Source organism: Acinonyx jubatus, chromosome A3 (assembly GCF_027475565.1).
Source record: "Acinonyx jubatus isolate Ajub_Pintada_27869175 chromosome A3, VMU_Ajub_asm_v1.0, whole genome shotgun sequence".
NCBI lineage: Eukaryota > Metazoa > Chordata > Mammalia > Carnivora > Felidae > Acinonyx > Acinonyx jubatus.
Window position 1 is genome coordinate 107,228,267 of NC_069388.1, and position 14,739 is coordinate 107,243,005.

The 14,739-nt window shown below is 43.8% G+C and overlaps 1 long non-coding RNA gene across 2 annotated transcripts in view; it reads left to right on the forward strand.

The window, feature by feature from the left end:
• The first annotated feature begins 10,558 nt into the window (after positions 1–10,558).
• The window catches only part of LOC128311275 (uncharacterized), a 45,317-nt gene continuing 41,136 nt past the window's right edge, over positions 10,559–14,739 (forward strand). For both annotated transcript variants that reach the window (XR_008289580.1, XR_008289581.1), the window contains exons 1-2: positions 10,559–13,292; positions 14,135–14,359. This is a non-coding gene — a long non-coding RNA (uncharacterized LOC128311275). The remainder of the gene's footprint in view (positions 13,293–14,134; positions 14,360–14,739) is intronic.

The following is a 14,739-nucleotide window of genomic DNA, read 5'->3' on the forward strand; positions in this document are numbered from 1 at the left end:
CACCCTCATTGAAACGCGTTCATGATTATTCCTCTTACCTCACTCGTCAGTCTCCTATTCAGTGTCTTTTGCTGGATCCCATAACCACCATCTTTACACTGGTGACTGTTACATCTGTATCTCCCACCCGCACTCTGTACTGAACTACACCACACCTCCATTTGTATGTCCGTGCCAATTTATGCCAAGAGTAGAACTACTGATTCTCTCCCCACGCCAACCTAGTACACTCGGAAGTGTTCTGTCTCAGTCAACATCTTGTAGGAGTTCTCTTCGATTCTACCCTTTCTGTCATCTCCACATTCAACCTATCCTAGGCCCATTGGTTCTGTTTCAGAACATATCCTCAATCTGATTTCTTCTCTCCAGCTCCCCTGCTCCAACTCTGGTCATACACTCCCTCTTCGGCTCAAACTGGTCTGTTCACCTTCTTACCGTCTGTTCTCCCCAAAGTGGTCGGAACCACTCTTATTCTAAAGAGAGAATCAATCGTACTTTGCTGTTTCATTCTCCAGGGAGTTCCCCTTGCTGCTGAAATAAACCTCTGGCTCCTTACCATGGCCGAGAAGCTGGCCCTTGCATATCTCTGTGAGTTCATCTTTTTCCTCATTTCACTGTGCTCCCGCCACAGAAGTGACTCTACCCTTAATCACACGAAGACCGTCTCAGGGCTTCGATGCTTGTTGTTTATTCCACAAGAACGTTCTTTCACCAGATCTCCTTTCTCATCCTTCAGATCTCAACCCAAACATTAGTCATCTTCTCAGAGGCACCTCCTAACCACTGTTATCTCAGGAGCGCCATTGCTTGACCCTATTCTAGTATTTTCTCCTCAGTACCTGATGTCTTATTTGTTTGTGTATTAATAGGTCTTCCTATAGTAGTATGTTAGCTTCTAAAGGTTAGGGATTCTCTTTGTCCAACTGCCATGTTTCTAGCTCTTCGGAGAGTGCCTGGTTGAGTCAGAACACAATATTAACTACTTGAACTGTCTGTAAACACTTCTTTTAAAAGGTCTTTTAAAAATGTTTATTTATTTTGAGAGAGAGACAGAGAGTGAGAGCAGGGGAGGGTCAGAGAGAGAGGGAGAGAGAATCCCAAGCAGATCATGTGGGGCCAATCCCATGAACAAGATCCCATGAACCGTGAGATCAGGACCTGAGCCAAAATTGAGAGTCAGACTGTCAACTGACTGAGCCACCGAGGTGCCCTGTAAACACTTTAAAAAAACCAAAAAACTATATATATATACAGTTAAGCTGTTTAAAGAGCTATTGGATGAAAGAATTGCAGATCTCTCTGCCACAGCAAATGGTCACGAAAACACCCTCATATCACAACCTTGGAAGGGTCTTGAGAAGTAAATGGATAAACTTAATATTGAAAAGAACAGTCTTATATCAAGTATACTTAACTACACGTAGTTGGCAAATACCTTCGATGCTTAAAAAGATACTATACATACATTAAGCGAAACTCTCCCAAATCCTTCAAGGGCAATGTAGGTAGAATAGTGGAGAAAAGGCTTCAGGGAGGGGCAAGAAATGCAGGAGGTACCATGCATGCAGGTAAGCTTCACACTGGTTTGACTCCAGTAATATTTCCCAGGGAAGCTGACTCTCACGTGTCGGCAAACAGCAGTTGTTGAGTAAATGTCAACGATGTTACTTCAGGGCTGTTTGTGGTGTCAATATGTGCATCGACATTTTTTAATGTCACAGTGTCATATGTTTCCTGTTTGAGGAGGTGTGGTGCCGGGCAGAGGAGATCAAATGAAGAGTTAATGTAAAAGTCCGTCAAGAGATGCTTAAAGACACGATTATGAAGATTTTCAAACATAAAGAAAGTAGAACAGTCGAATGAACTTCCATGTGCCTGTCATCTAGATTAGATAGTGACCAGCATATAGCCAGCCCGGTTTCATCTATGTGCTGCTACTCCTCCGTCCCCAGACTCCATTGTTTTCAAGGACGTGTTAGATATTCCATTATTTCAAGCATCTCAGTATGTATCTCTAAAACATCAGGACTTTCATTTTTGGCAACCTCAATACTCTTATTTTTTCTAAAAGAATAACAGTATCGAATAGCCAGTTGGCATTCAAATTTTCCTAGTTATCTTATAAATATCTTCATGAGGCCAAAGTCCCTGACCATCTACTACAAGAAGTTGAACTTACTTGTCATGGGCATTGCCCTAGTTGTGTGGCACAAGCTCTAGATAGATCTCGCAGATTTCCTCAAAAATTAAGGGTGATCCATTTACCTTGCCTCTTAATCCTTTAAGAATTGCACATCTAGGCTGAGTCACTGGGTTTCATTAATTCATCAGGGCATTTATTTTTATTTTTTATAATTTTTATTTTTTATCTGAGAGAGAGAGAGAGAGAGCAAACATGTGAGCAGGGGAGAGGGGCAAAGGGTATGAGAGAGAATCTTAAGCAGGCTCCACACTCGGTGACTCTGGGACCATGACCTGAGCCTGAATTCAAGTGTTGGACGCTCAATCAACTGAGCCACCCAGGCGCCCCAGCTCTTGGACAGTTTCTACATCACATCCAATGGCACTTGATTATATTTCCTGTAGAACTGTTCTGCATATACTTATTTGCTGACTCCTCAATGAAACCTAAGCTTCTCCAGGGTAGGTATACTGATGTATCAAATGTCAAAGTCAGCCCTAGCATGACTTATTTCATATTCAATAAATCCACCTCCAACTAAAGATGATGCCTCTCTGTCTCATCCTTGCCTTCACTAATCCTTGAGAGACATATGGATAATCATTGGAAGGCTGGTAGAAACAGGGGTCCCTGGAGAAAAGGATGAAAGAAAACACAAAGAACTTTATGATCTCAACTTGTTCTGCCATCTTGGAGAAAATCATATGTGTTCTTTTCTTTCGTTCTTTTTTTAATCTCACGGCTTTTAGTTCCTAAGCTCTCAAAGATTTATTTCTTGGCAGTAACATTTAGAAAATCTACTTTTATCCTGAAGCCTGAATATTCCAGTTTTATTATTTTGATCAACCCAATGGAATTATTAGAGAGAGAGCACCAGCCATGTTGATTGCTACCAATTTATTTCAAACATTTGTGAAGGTAGAATCACAAAACATCTGCACTAGTTTTTTCCTTGGGCCAATATGCTTTTGGTATTATGCCTATGCAGAGGCTGTAAGCCCATCTTTCTTACCTGTATGTTTGCTCGTTTGGCACGTATCTATTGAGTGCCTGGTGTATTCCACCTCTGCTACATGCTGGGAGCACAGTGCTGAACCACAGGCACAGCCCCTTTTGCCACAGCCTTTATATTCTGCAAGCACCCCCCGAATTTGGCCCCATCTCCTGCTGCTGTTAGGAAGTCCTGTCATTTATGTAGAGTACAGCAGGGGGCAGATGAAGGCCGCCTTTCACAATCGGTTGTGGCGTCCTAGCATTTCAGCTGTAGATTAGAATTGTGACTTCAGTTTTTGAAGGAAACTAGAGTCTGGTTTTGCATTTTGCTCATTGCTCCTCTGACTTTGGGTACCTCTGGTACGAAATTTGGGAAAAGGCGAAACATTCCATCTTTCAGAATCAGTATTTTTCTGGAATAGTCGTGAGAGAAGCTTGCTAAGGGAAGGAATTCTACTCTGGATGCTTTCAAAAATAAAGACTATTCAATGGGTTTAATATTAATTTAATGTTTTCTGTGGAGCTGAATTTTCATTTAGGTGTTTGCTCAGATTGAACTGTAGCTGCATTTTTATTTTTATTGTAGAGAATGGGTAAAGAAACCGTGATTCCCAATTAGCTAATCTTGTTCTTATTTCAGCAACAGTAGCTCTCCATCCTCAGATTTTGACAGTGAATAAGAGGAAATTTTAGAAATGTAGAGAAAGCAAACGTGTGTGTATGTGAGTGCGTATGAGTGTGTGTGCATGTGTCTTTTACATACTATTGTGACCTCAAGAATGATATCAGAGGGGCAGGGACAAAGAAAGGATCACGGATGTGGGGTGTTAAACTGGGGGCAAAGACCTCAAGAGAATATTCTAATTTTGGACTTTTTAATGCTATGCTAGATTTGCTGGGTGCTTTTAGGCAATCAGTATTGATCTGAGGTCTGAAGATAGATACTCATTTGAGGTATGAAGATAGATATTAGAGTTTCCTTTGAAAAGGAAAATCTGAGTCAGAGAGAGCAGAATCACCTGAGCAGACACCTTTTTTTCCTGTCCTCCTGTTCTGCTACTCCCTATGGGACAAACACAAGAAAATCGCACCAACTCTCCCTGGCTATGGCTCCCTAGAGAGGTAGTGGGGGAGTAGAAGGGGAGGGGGGGTAAGTCAATTTCTAGTGAATGTGAGAGTGAGTCACATCTCATATTCTGTGGAATTATTTATCTTCCCCACTAGACAGGAAGTTCTGTGGAACAGGGCCATGTTTATCTTGCTTGTCATTGACTTTCGTGTGCCCATGTCATTTTTCATATGCCAGTACTTTAGGGGCATAAATAATAGTCTTCCCACTGACTTCATTAAGGAAACACTAAAGAGATTAAGAAACATGGATAATCCCAGCCATGAGTTCTTTTTAAAATGTATGTGTAGGTGTGTGTGGGTGTGGGTGTGGGTGTGGTATTTCTAATCATCTGTCCCTGGTCCACCTATGAATATGATGGGAAATGCAGAGGAAATAAATAGGAGTAGCTACATAGACTCTGAAATGCCTTCCAATCTAGCCATCTAATATTCTACATTCTTTGATTTAGAAGGGCCCTACTCTGACGCACCCAACTAATTTAGGATTCCACAGTGTCCCTAAGGGAAGTCACTCATATTTTTTGGAACATTCACCATATCTTGAGGCAGCTATTCTACTACTAGACAGTTCTTGCTTCTTTTTTTGGGGGGGGGAGGTGTTGGGGCAGATGTTTATAGAAATATGGAAAAATACAGGAAATAATATAATGACATGCATATGCCCACTGACTAAGAATTAACAAGCACCAATGTTTTGTCCTTTTTTGCCTCAGCTATCCACCATTGGGAAATAACTTTCCATGGGTCTCTTACCTTTTTAAACATCTGCGAGTGGACTACTGGCCACTCCTTATTCTGGACTATCTTGTATAGAGGTTTGTACTGTGAGCAGCTATGAAAGATATAATGATGTCCTTCAGAGTAAAGGGCAAGTTTCTTCCAACCTTGGAAGATAGACAGTGTGTCGCATCCTGGAGCAAAGAGCAGGTATGCTTAATGCCCGTTATAAAACAATCAGGTTCCTTAAACTCAGGATTCCGCTCCTGTAATCCAACCACTGCACATCTGGTCCTCTTCACGCTGCCTGTGGGAATCAGGGCTTCAGAGATTGGCACACACATGCTGGTCTCTCGCTGCTGCTAGTGCTGCAAATAATAAACTGTGTTTTGGGTCACCTGGGTGGCTCATTTGGTTAAGCATCCAACTCTTGATATCAGCTCAGGTTATGATCTCACAGTTTGTGAGATTGAGCCCTGGGTCAGGCTCCGTGTGCTGACAGCATGGAGCCCGCTTGGGATTCTCTCTCTTCCTCTCTCTCTCTCTCTCTCTCTGCTCCTCTCCCACTCATGCTCCATGCTCTCTCTCCCTCTTTCTCTCTCAAAATAAATAAATAAACTTAAAAAAATACTGTCTTGGGGCACCTGGGTGGCTCAGTCAGTTAAGTGCCCGACACTTGGTCTCAGCTCAGGTCATGATCTCATGGTTCGTGAGATCAAGCCCTGTGTTGGGTCCTGTGTGAACAGTGTGGAGCCTGCTTGGGATTCTGTCTCTGTCCCTGTCCCCCTCTCCCCAACCCTCTCTCTATCAAATAAATAAATAAGTAAATAAATATTATTATTATTTTAATGTTTATTTTTGAGAGAGAGAGACAGACAGACAGAGAGACAGAGAGGTAGTTTGTGAGCAGGGAAGGGGCAGGGAGCAGGAGACACAGAATCTGAGACAGGCTCCAGGCTCTGAGCTATGAGCACAGAGCCCGACACAGGGCTTGAACTCATTAACTGTGAGATCATGACCTGAGCTGAAGTTGGAAGCTTAACTGACTGAGCCACCCAGGTGCCTGTAAATAAATAAATGAATAAATAAATAAATATTTAAAACAAACAAACAAACAAACAAACAAAATCCTGTCTTTTACATCTGATCCAGGAGTTTTGTGTCAGCATCTATTGAAACAGTGGTGGGTTATTTTTAAACTATCCTAGGCAATGAAAAAAGGTAGAAATAGTTCCCACAATAATATTAATATTAAAACTTGATAAAGGTAGAAAAAAGAAAACTAGACAAATTCACGTATGAATGTAAAGGCTAAAATACTAAAAAAAAAATAGTAAGCAAAATTCAGTAGCAAATTATAAAAAGAATGAAAGGAGATTAAGTCAAGTTTATTTCAGGTATATAAAGATAGTTGAAAATTTGGAAATTTATCAAAATAATTTCCTATTTAGATTAAAAGGGAAAAAATCTTTTATAGTTGGTGAAAGGCATTTGATAAAATCTAGCAACAATTATTAATAAGAAACCCCATGTAAAATAAGGATGGGATAAGACATTTTTAACATGATAATGACTATATCAAACTATGAAATAGTAAAGCTATTTTAAAATCAGGAACAAAAAAAATAAAATAAAATAAAATCAGGAACAAATAGCACTGAAAGCTTTTACCATTACTAAGTATATTTTGGAAGTTTTAACTAATGTAATATAGCAGTCAAATATGTAACATATTGGAGGAAAACCAAATAAATTATTTCTCTTTTTTGCAGAAATATAAATATATATTCAGAATTTAGTGACATTAAAAACCTACTAGAACGAAAAGGAGAATTTGGTAAGGTGGCTGGATGTGATAAACATATAAAAAGGTCAGTAGCTTGTCTCTAAATAAGCATATCCAGTTAGAAATAAAAACTACAAAATACTTAGGAATGAATCTGATGCAATGGGTAAAAGACATACATTAAACAAACAAACAAACAAACAAAAAACTATAAAATCATGTCCAGGGACATAAGGCAGGATTTAGAAATGGAGATACATACCAACATAAGATTTAATTTGCAATTTAAATATCAATCCTCGAGGCACTTGGGTGGCTCAGTCCGTTGAGCATCTGACTCCTGATCTTGGCTCAGGTCATGATCTCACGGTTCGTAGGTTTGAACCTACATCGGGCTCTGTGCTGATGGCGCAAAGCCTGCTTGAGATTCTGTCTTGCCTTCTCTCTGCCCCTCACCTGCTTGTGTTCTCTTTCTCTCTCTCAAAATAAATAAGTAAACTTAAAAAAAGTCAATCTTTATTAATAATCCATATTAATATGCAAGTTTAATTCAAAATAAATAATCATTATTTTGAGTAGGTGGAGGGAGTTACACAAAAAGATATTAAGAATGTTCCTGTGCAAGAGTAAATGTCTGAGAGGAACTGAGAAGGATGGCTTGCTTTAACAGGTAGTATAACTTAAAACAAAGTTACAACATTTAGACAGCCAGGAAATGGTGCTGAAATAGATCAATGGAAAGAAGAGAGTCAGGAGTAGACCCAGTGAATATGGAAACATAATGAATTCTAGACAGGACTTTCAATTCAGTGGGAGAAAGAAGATTAAAAAAAAAATAAATTGTACCACGTGTACATGGGTGTCCATTAAGACAAAATAATCTATACTTCTCATTCACACCTTACTGAAAAATAAGTTCCAGATAGATTTATGATACAAATCTTAAAATGACATTAGAAAAAAGGCAATATTAATAAAAGTTTGGAGTTTCAGTGTTTTCCTATATTCTTGGCCCAAGACTGTCATAAAAACTAGATCAGGAGCGAGGACTCAATAACCAGCCAAAGTATTTCTCTTCACAGACGTTTAGATTACTAAGGCCCTGGGAAGGCCAATCTCAGAGAGGCAGTCTGTACCATGGAAAGATCAGGAAGTTGAGACAGACAGACAAGGGTCAGAATCTCAGTTGGGATCCATATTATAGGTGGGACTTTGGACAAGCTATTTAGTTTCCTTAAATCTCAGTTTTCTCCTCAGTGAAATGGGTATAATAACTTTAAGAGGTCATGCAAGGATTAAATTTTCCTCTGTCTTTAAAAAAAATTTTGTTAATGTTTATGTATTTTTGAGAGAGAGAGACAGAGCATGAGCAGGGGAGGGGCAGAGAGAGAGGAAGACACAGAATCTGAAGCAGGCTCCAGGCTCTGAGCTGTCAGCACAGAGCCCGACACGGGGTTCAAACCCGTAAACTGCAAGATTAGGACCTGAAGTCAGACCCTTAGCCAAATGAGCCACCCAGGAGCCCCAAATTTTCTTCTGTCTTGTAAAGGGGCCTAGCTCAGTGCCTGACATATATTTGGTATTCAGTAAATGCTCATTTCCTTCTTTCATTTTCAACTTCTGACTATTTGAAAGGCATCAGATTTTGGATGTTTGTGAAGAGTGTCATTATACTACTCTGTGAATAACAGCAAAACCAATATAGAGACCCCAATTTCAATTCTTTTGGTTCGAGCTTTCTCTGGAAACCTGAGAATTTTTAATACTGGCAAACCAAATTGATGATTCTGCCTCTTACAAAAGAAAATCAATAAACATTAGCTCTTCTGAGGCAGACAAATCACAGGAAACAAAAGTTCCACAGTGTTTCATAATCTTATGACAAACACCATCTGAGTTACTTACAGTTCCCGGATGAGGAATCTTCTCCTACGAGGATTCACTGGCCAGGCCCAAGTTGGCTATGTCTCCTCCTGGTTTTGTCGCTTTGCTCATACGATTTGTTTGCACTTTTGCCTATTATGAGCTTAGCCATCTCCTGATTTGGTGAATTCTCAGCCCTTAGAACCAGTCAATCTCTACAGAGGATCCCGCGAGGCTTCCTGATCTGGCCACTAACTGTTGGTGTTCAACTCCAGCAATGACATGCCAGGCTGAAGCTGAATTCTTTAGAATATTTTTTTTGGCTAGCTTATGGCTCAGCTTCCTGTGTTCATCAGGGAGCGGTATCTCTGAGGCTTCTCAGGGAAGTACCATTCCTATCATCAACTTTGGGATTCAGGGTCTGTCCTGGGCCCCAGGAAAGCCCTCTGACCTATCCCTGATGCAGGTAAGCGCTCATGTCTTAGCCCTCATCGGTGTCTTTTTCTTTCTCTCTGTAGGTAAGTTTGTATCTGTTAATAAGAGACTATGTCTTGTTTGCTCAGTGTCTAAATAAAGATTATTTGGGTAAAAGGAACAGATATTCCAACCTCCATCCCACTCCTTGCTTAAACAGAGGGATTTATTATACAATGTCAAAGGAAAATCTCTTGGACATCCAAGCACAAGACAAAAAGTGCAGCCGGCCTGAAAACACAACGGGAATATTGGGAACAGAGATTGCCCTCTCTAGTTGTAAGCCTCAGATAATCTTTCTCACCTCTATTTCTCCATCTCCTGTCTCTGGTGGCTTCTTGGACCAATATGGCTGCCCAGTCATGGCTCTACATAACACTTCTGTTCAATCACCTACTTTCATTTCATGATTTTTAAAATCTCTGTGACAGTCCAAAGACTGCAAGAGCCTGATTGGCAGCTTATCAGCCAATAGACTGACAGATCAGTCAGCCAATAGCTTGGTCCAATCAATTTTGAACAAAAGGCATGGTCGGGTAATGATCGGCTGTGGGCCAGAAGAGGTTTCTGAGAAGGGGGCTTGGTAGACCAGGTCAGCTACCCAGGAACTACCTTGATAGCATCCCTGGCCCTTCACAATGAAATAAGGCCCAGTAGTTTACAAAGTGCTTTTACATACACTATGTTAATTTTCTTGTTTGCTTGCTTAATGTATTCATTCAACATTTGATGACATGGCCTGTACCAAGAACAGGAGTAGGTACCACAGTACTAGGTTCCATGTTCCAATATGAGTATGTGGTCCTCCAGGCAGTTCTATTAGGAGTGGGGTTGCAGGATAAACAAATAAGCAGGGAATGTGATAGAAGGGCACTGATGGAGAAAGTTGGGTTGCGATGGACAGTAAAGGAGTACATAAATTGTGCGTGGAAGTGAAGGGTACAAGTCAGGAAGATTATTCTGTAGCTTGATCATCTTTACACATCACAGAAATCCAGAGGTTGGCAAGGCAGGTAAAAATGTCACCTGATTTGACAGTTGAGATAACTAGGACTCAGAGGGGTTGAGTGATTTGCCTGACACCACATAGCACTGCAATCCAGGCTAGATCCAGATCTTCTGACTCCCGGTTCAGTGCTCACTCTTTTCGCCCGAATTCCCGCGCCCCCCCCCCCCCCCCCCCGCCAATCCAGGCTTGCTCTGGCAAGGGATGTCTGACTCACGGACGGCAGGGGTGGGCAGTGGAGAAATCAGGCCGACCTTCACTGTGCCTCTAACGAGTCATACATTAGGAAGGATACAAAAGACATGGAAGACACTCTCTTTGCTCACAGGTCTTCTTCTGGGGTGGGCTTGGCAGTATTGGAAATCTCTACCCAAGCTAGGCCTGGATGTGCAGACCCTACTAGAGATAGCTGTTCTAGGTAGATGATTAGCACGAATGGTGGTGGTGACATGAATTTGGTCTGGGAGGATCTTCGGAGGAAGTTAGGACAGGTGGAGGTTTCAACATCCCTCCTGTGACCCATCTACTTTTCTTATATTTGGCTTCCTTCTCGACCCACATCCCTCCTTTCTGCTGCCAAATAAGTGGTGAGGTCTATGTCGTGTGGACAAGAGTCACAAAAAGTCACATGCATTTTTCAGAATGTGCATTCACGCCCTTTCCCATTATTAGGAAAAATGCAGTTTCCTTGAGAGTCACCTTACCACGTTTCTTGCTTTGGCTTTCTTTCTCTTGAAGTGTGGAGCCATCTGTCACATCTGTGATGGAGATGTAGAAAGCACTTCTTTACTTTAAGAAGATCAACACCGTGGATATGATAACCAATGGCAGCTGATACTGGGCCTTAGAGCTGGGGACGCCATGGGACTGGTGGGGTCCAAAGAGAACACATGCCAAGCAGGAGGAGCTCTGCTTCTCTGCACCCATCTCTGACTGCTGGGAAAGCATCATCAGCTCTTCCTATTTTTTAAAGAGAAGCTAGAAATCTGAATTGAAAAATTTCAGGCCAAAACTGGCACACAATCTCTTAAAAATACAGCTAGAACAAACAAAATATGATTTGGTTTGACAGCAGGTGGGTTATAACTTCTGAGTTACTTGTTCTTTAAAAAATCCCTCCCAGGCCCTCACATTCGGGTATTCTTTCTCAAAAACCATAACCTTAATCTATTCATGAGACAGTATCAGACAATCCCAATGGAGGGAATTCTATGAAACATCTGACCAGCACTCGTCAACATTGTCACAGTCATGATAAACAAGGAAAAGCAGACTGAACAAGTGTCACAGATCAGGGCAGACTAGGGACACATGATGACCCGATGCAGTCTAAGATCCTGGAATGTTAGTGGAAAAATTGGTGAAAATCTGAATAATGTCTGGAGTTTAGTTGATGGTATGTTAATTTCTTAATTTTGACAAATGCAGCATAATGAAAAATGGTAACATTTTTGAAAAGTGGGTGAAAGGTATATGGCAACTCTCTGTACTACATTTGTAACTTTTCTGTAAATCTAAAATTATTCCAAAGTCAAAAGTTTATTCAAAAGAAAAAGTCCCTTCCAAGCTCGAGATAACCTTTGGTTGTCATGGTTCTGCAAATGAGGCTGGGTTTCCAATGTCAAAACACACGCTGTCCTATTGGTGTTCCTTCTTTCGACCTGTGAGTGCTTAGCACAGTGTTGCGCCTTACTGTCCTTTCCTTTTAGATCACAGGGTTCCAAGACTCCTGAAACGGGCCTGCAGGTTAGCCCAGAAGCATACAGGTGGTCTGGCAACTTTGCTGTACAAGATGGCGTCTCTCTTCCTATTAGTAAGAGAAGGTCTACTCTGCAGTCATGCACACTGCCGCCCTCCCACTGGAACTGCCTTGCAATGGCTGGAGTCAGTTTGAAATTCACAGGCAGAGGCTTAGGTGCACTCCCAGCGCTGACATTTTGCCTGAGGATATGGAGGTTTGACCTGAAAGCCAGGCTGTGCAGCTGGATCATTTTCTATATGGCTCCTGGCTTGGTGTCGTAGGATCCAAGAAGACCCCCTCCTTTCCAAGACAACATTCCCAGAGTCAGGAAAATTGGCGAGGCAGACAGGGCTGAAGTGAGCTGTCAGGGTGAGGAAGGGGCCTGCATGGGAGTGAGAAACCCTTACAAATGTTTTCATCTTCCCGGAGGAGTTAAGTTTCTCTAAATTTGTGGTCCCTCCGACTCCACAGGAATTGTATCTTTCTGCAGTGTTCCCAGGCAATTATTCCTCCTCACAAAGCTGAGCCTCCCCTTTCAGGACCCAATCAAGTGGCCACAAATCAAAGATAGCTTGGACTCATTCCACTAATAGCATTGGAAAGCCATTAGCTGAAGTTGTTTGAAAAGGGAAGTGGCTCAGATATCTCTGGGCTCACAAGGAAAGCTTCTGTAATGTCAGATTATGGTTACCAAATGGCTTAGTGGACTGCGGCATCACATTTCTCATAATGAGAGGTTATTTATTGCACCACTGAACCAACACACTCTCCCTTGCTCACTTGCACAAGATAAGATGAAGAGCCCTTTCAAGTTGAATTAAGTTTAAAAGGAAAAGCAACACACATGCTCCCAGCTAATGGTGGGGTTTAGCTCAGGCTGTGTAGGGACGAAGTGTAGATGGCTCCCTCTGTGGGTGGTCGGAGGGGCTCTGCAAGGCTCTCCTTGCCCCAGTCTCTAATGCTTGCGGATGAACTCCCTCGGACCATTTCTTTTGGGTAAGGCACTGTTTCCAAGAAAGCCTTTGTCAAAATGTTAAAAACTTGCCCCATTCAACGTCCTCAACCTAACAGGAGCTCCTCTTTCTTAGGGGGAACTTCCTCCAGCGCCCCCTTCCCGTGGTTCCGACCGGCTGTCAATCCCAGCACTCCCCGCTCTCGCCCGCCCACGGAGGGGGCATGGGTCCCTCCCTCGGGGCACAGTGATTGGCTCAGGGATGGGCACATGACAGAGCTTGGGCCAATCAGAGGCCTCTCCTAGGAGTGCTTTGAGGAGAGCTCAGAGAGGCAGCATTTTAACCCAAGAGGTTGGAGGGAGGGATCGGAAGCGAGGCTTCCAGAGAACCTGTTTTTGGTGGCAGAAAAAGCCGCATGTCCACTGGACAGAATGAAAGCATGTGAGGTAAAGAGAGAGGAGAGACAGAGGGAGGGCTCCTCATGGCATCGAGGCCCAATTCTAGCACGGGGAACCGAGATACGTGTCCGGATGCTCCAGTATCCTTCCAATAAAGCCCTTTTTAAATTAAGCTTGTTTGTACTGGGCTTCTACCACTCACGGGACGGAATAATCTGACTAACGCAGCCATCCATGTGCCCGTCTTCTGTGGCTTTCCGTAAACATTTCTGCATGACGGGCAAGTGCAGGCTGCCTCCCCCTGACGCTGGGCCCCCAGGTGCCAGGTGCCTCTGCTGGTCAGGCGTGGAAGGCAGCAGAGGAAGGAAAGTAAAATGCAAACACGTTGGCCTCCTGGACGTGAAAGCGGAGGGCAGACACGTGGGCTCTTCTTTCTGGGGTTCTGGGAAGGGTCTTTGGAAGAAAGGGCTCTGCAGCCAAGGTAGTTGTGTGTGGGCGTCCGAGGCCTCTGAGCTCAGGCCGAGTGCGGAGGAGGGAGGGAAGCAGGACCCCTCCCCCCCCAGCCCAGGCTCCCCCCTGGACTCTCCCAGCGGCCCCAGCCCTTCCCCGACCCTGCAGCCTCTTTACCGCCCCCCCAGATAAGCCAGGAGGGAACCGGTCCAGACTGGTTGCGCCTCAGCTGGCCTTTCTGCTCTACCGTGCTCCACCCCCCGGGGTGGTCAGGAGGGGTGGTCAGGAGGGTCGGGCGGTGCGGTGTAGATCCCTGAGCCCGGGGGTCCCGGTGGCAGGTGCTCGGAGGCTGGTGGGAGGTGGGCTGGGGCCCAGGCCCAGGGTCCGGAGAAGCACGCGGGGGCGGAGAATAATGAACTCCTTCGTGACTCTCTCCGCAGGCTTTCAATTACAAGTCATCCTGGCATTGGTTCAAAGTGCCCCAACAGCCCCTGGAGCCCTGCGGCTGGGCAGAGCGGCCCACGTGGCTTTTTCGATCTCCAGGGTGTGACAACGTCGCTGTGGCCTTGGCAGTGATGGAGGAGGGGCGCTGGGAACACGCTGGAAGACAGGCATCGAACTGAAATCAAATTTACCAGCACACGTATTCTTGGGTCTTTGCGCAGGTATGTTGACAGAGAGCGCTGAGCTGGCAGTGGGGTGGGGAGCGCCCCCTGACGCCAGGCCCTATGTGCCAGTCCCGCACGAATCATTTGGACGTTGGGGGAGGCAGAGAAAAGTAAGTCATTATTCCTGAGTTCCAGGCAGTGGGCGAAGCAAACACTAGAGGAAGATAACGTGCTACAATACAGGCTTTGCTCAGATCCTCCAGAACATTCCTCAGAGCAGAGAGGTAGGTGTAGTGGCCCAGCTGCGTGGAACTGGTTCCTGCAGGGCAGTGGGAGAACCAGGCAGGAGGACTGACCTCCGAGTCCCGGGGAGAAAGCTCAGGAAGTGATGGGAGTCTGCAGTTTAGCGCCCAGGAGTCGATGGAATCTGATGGAAA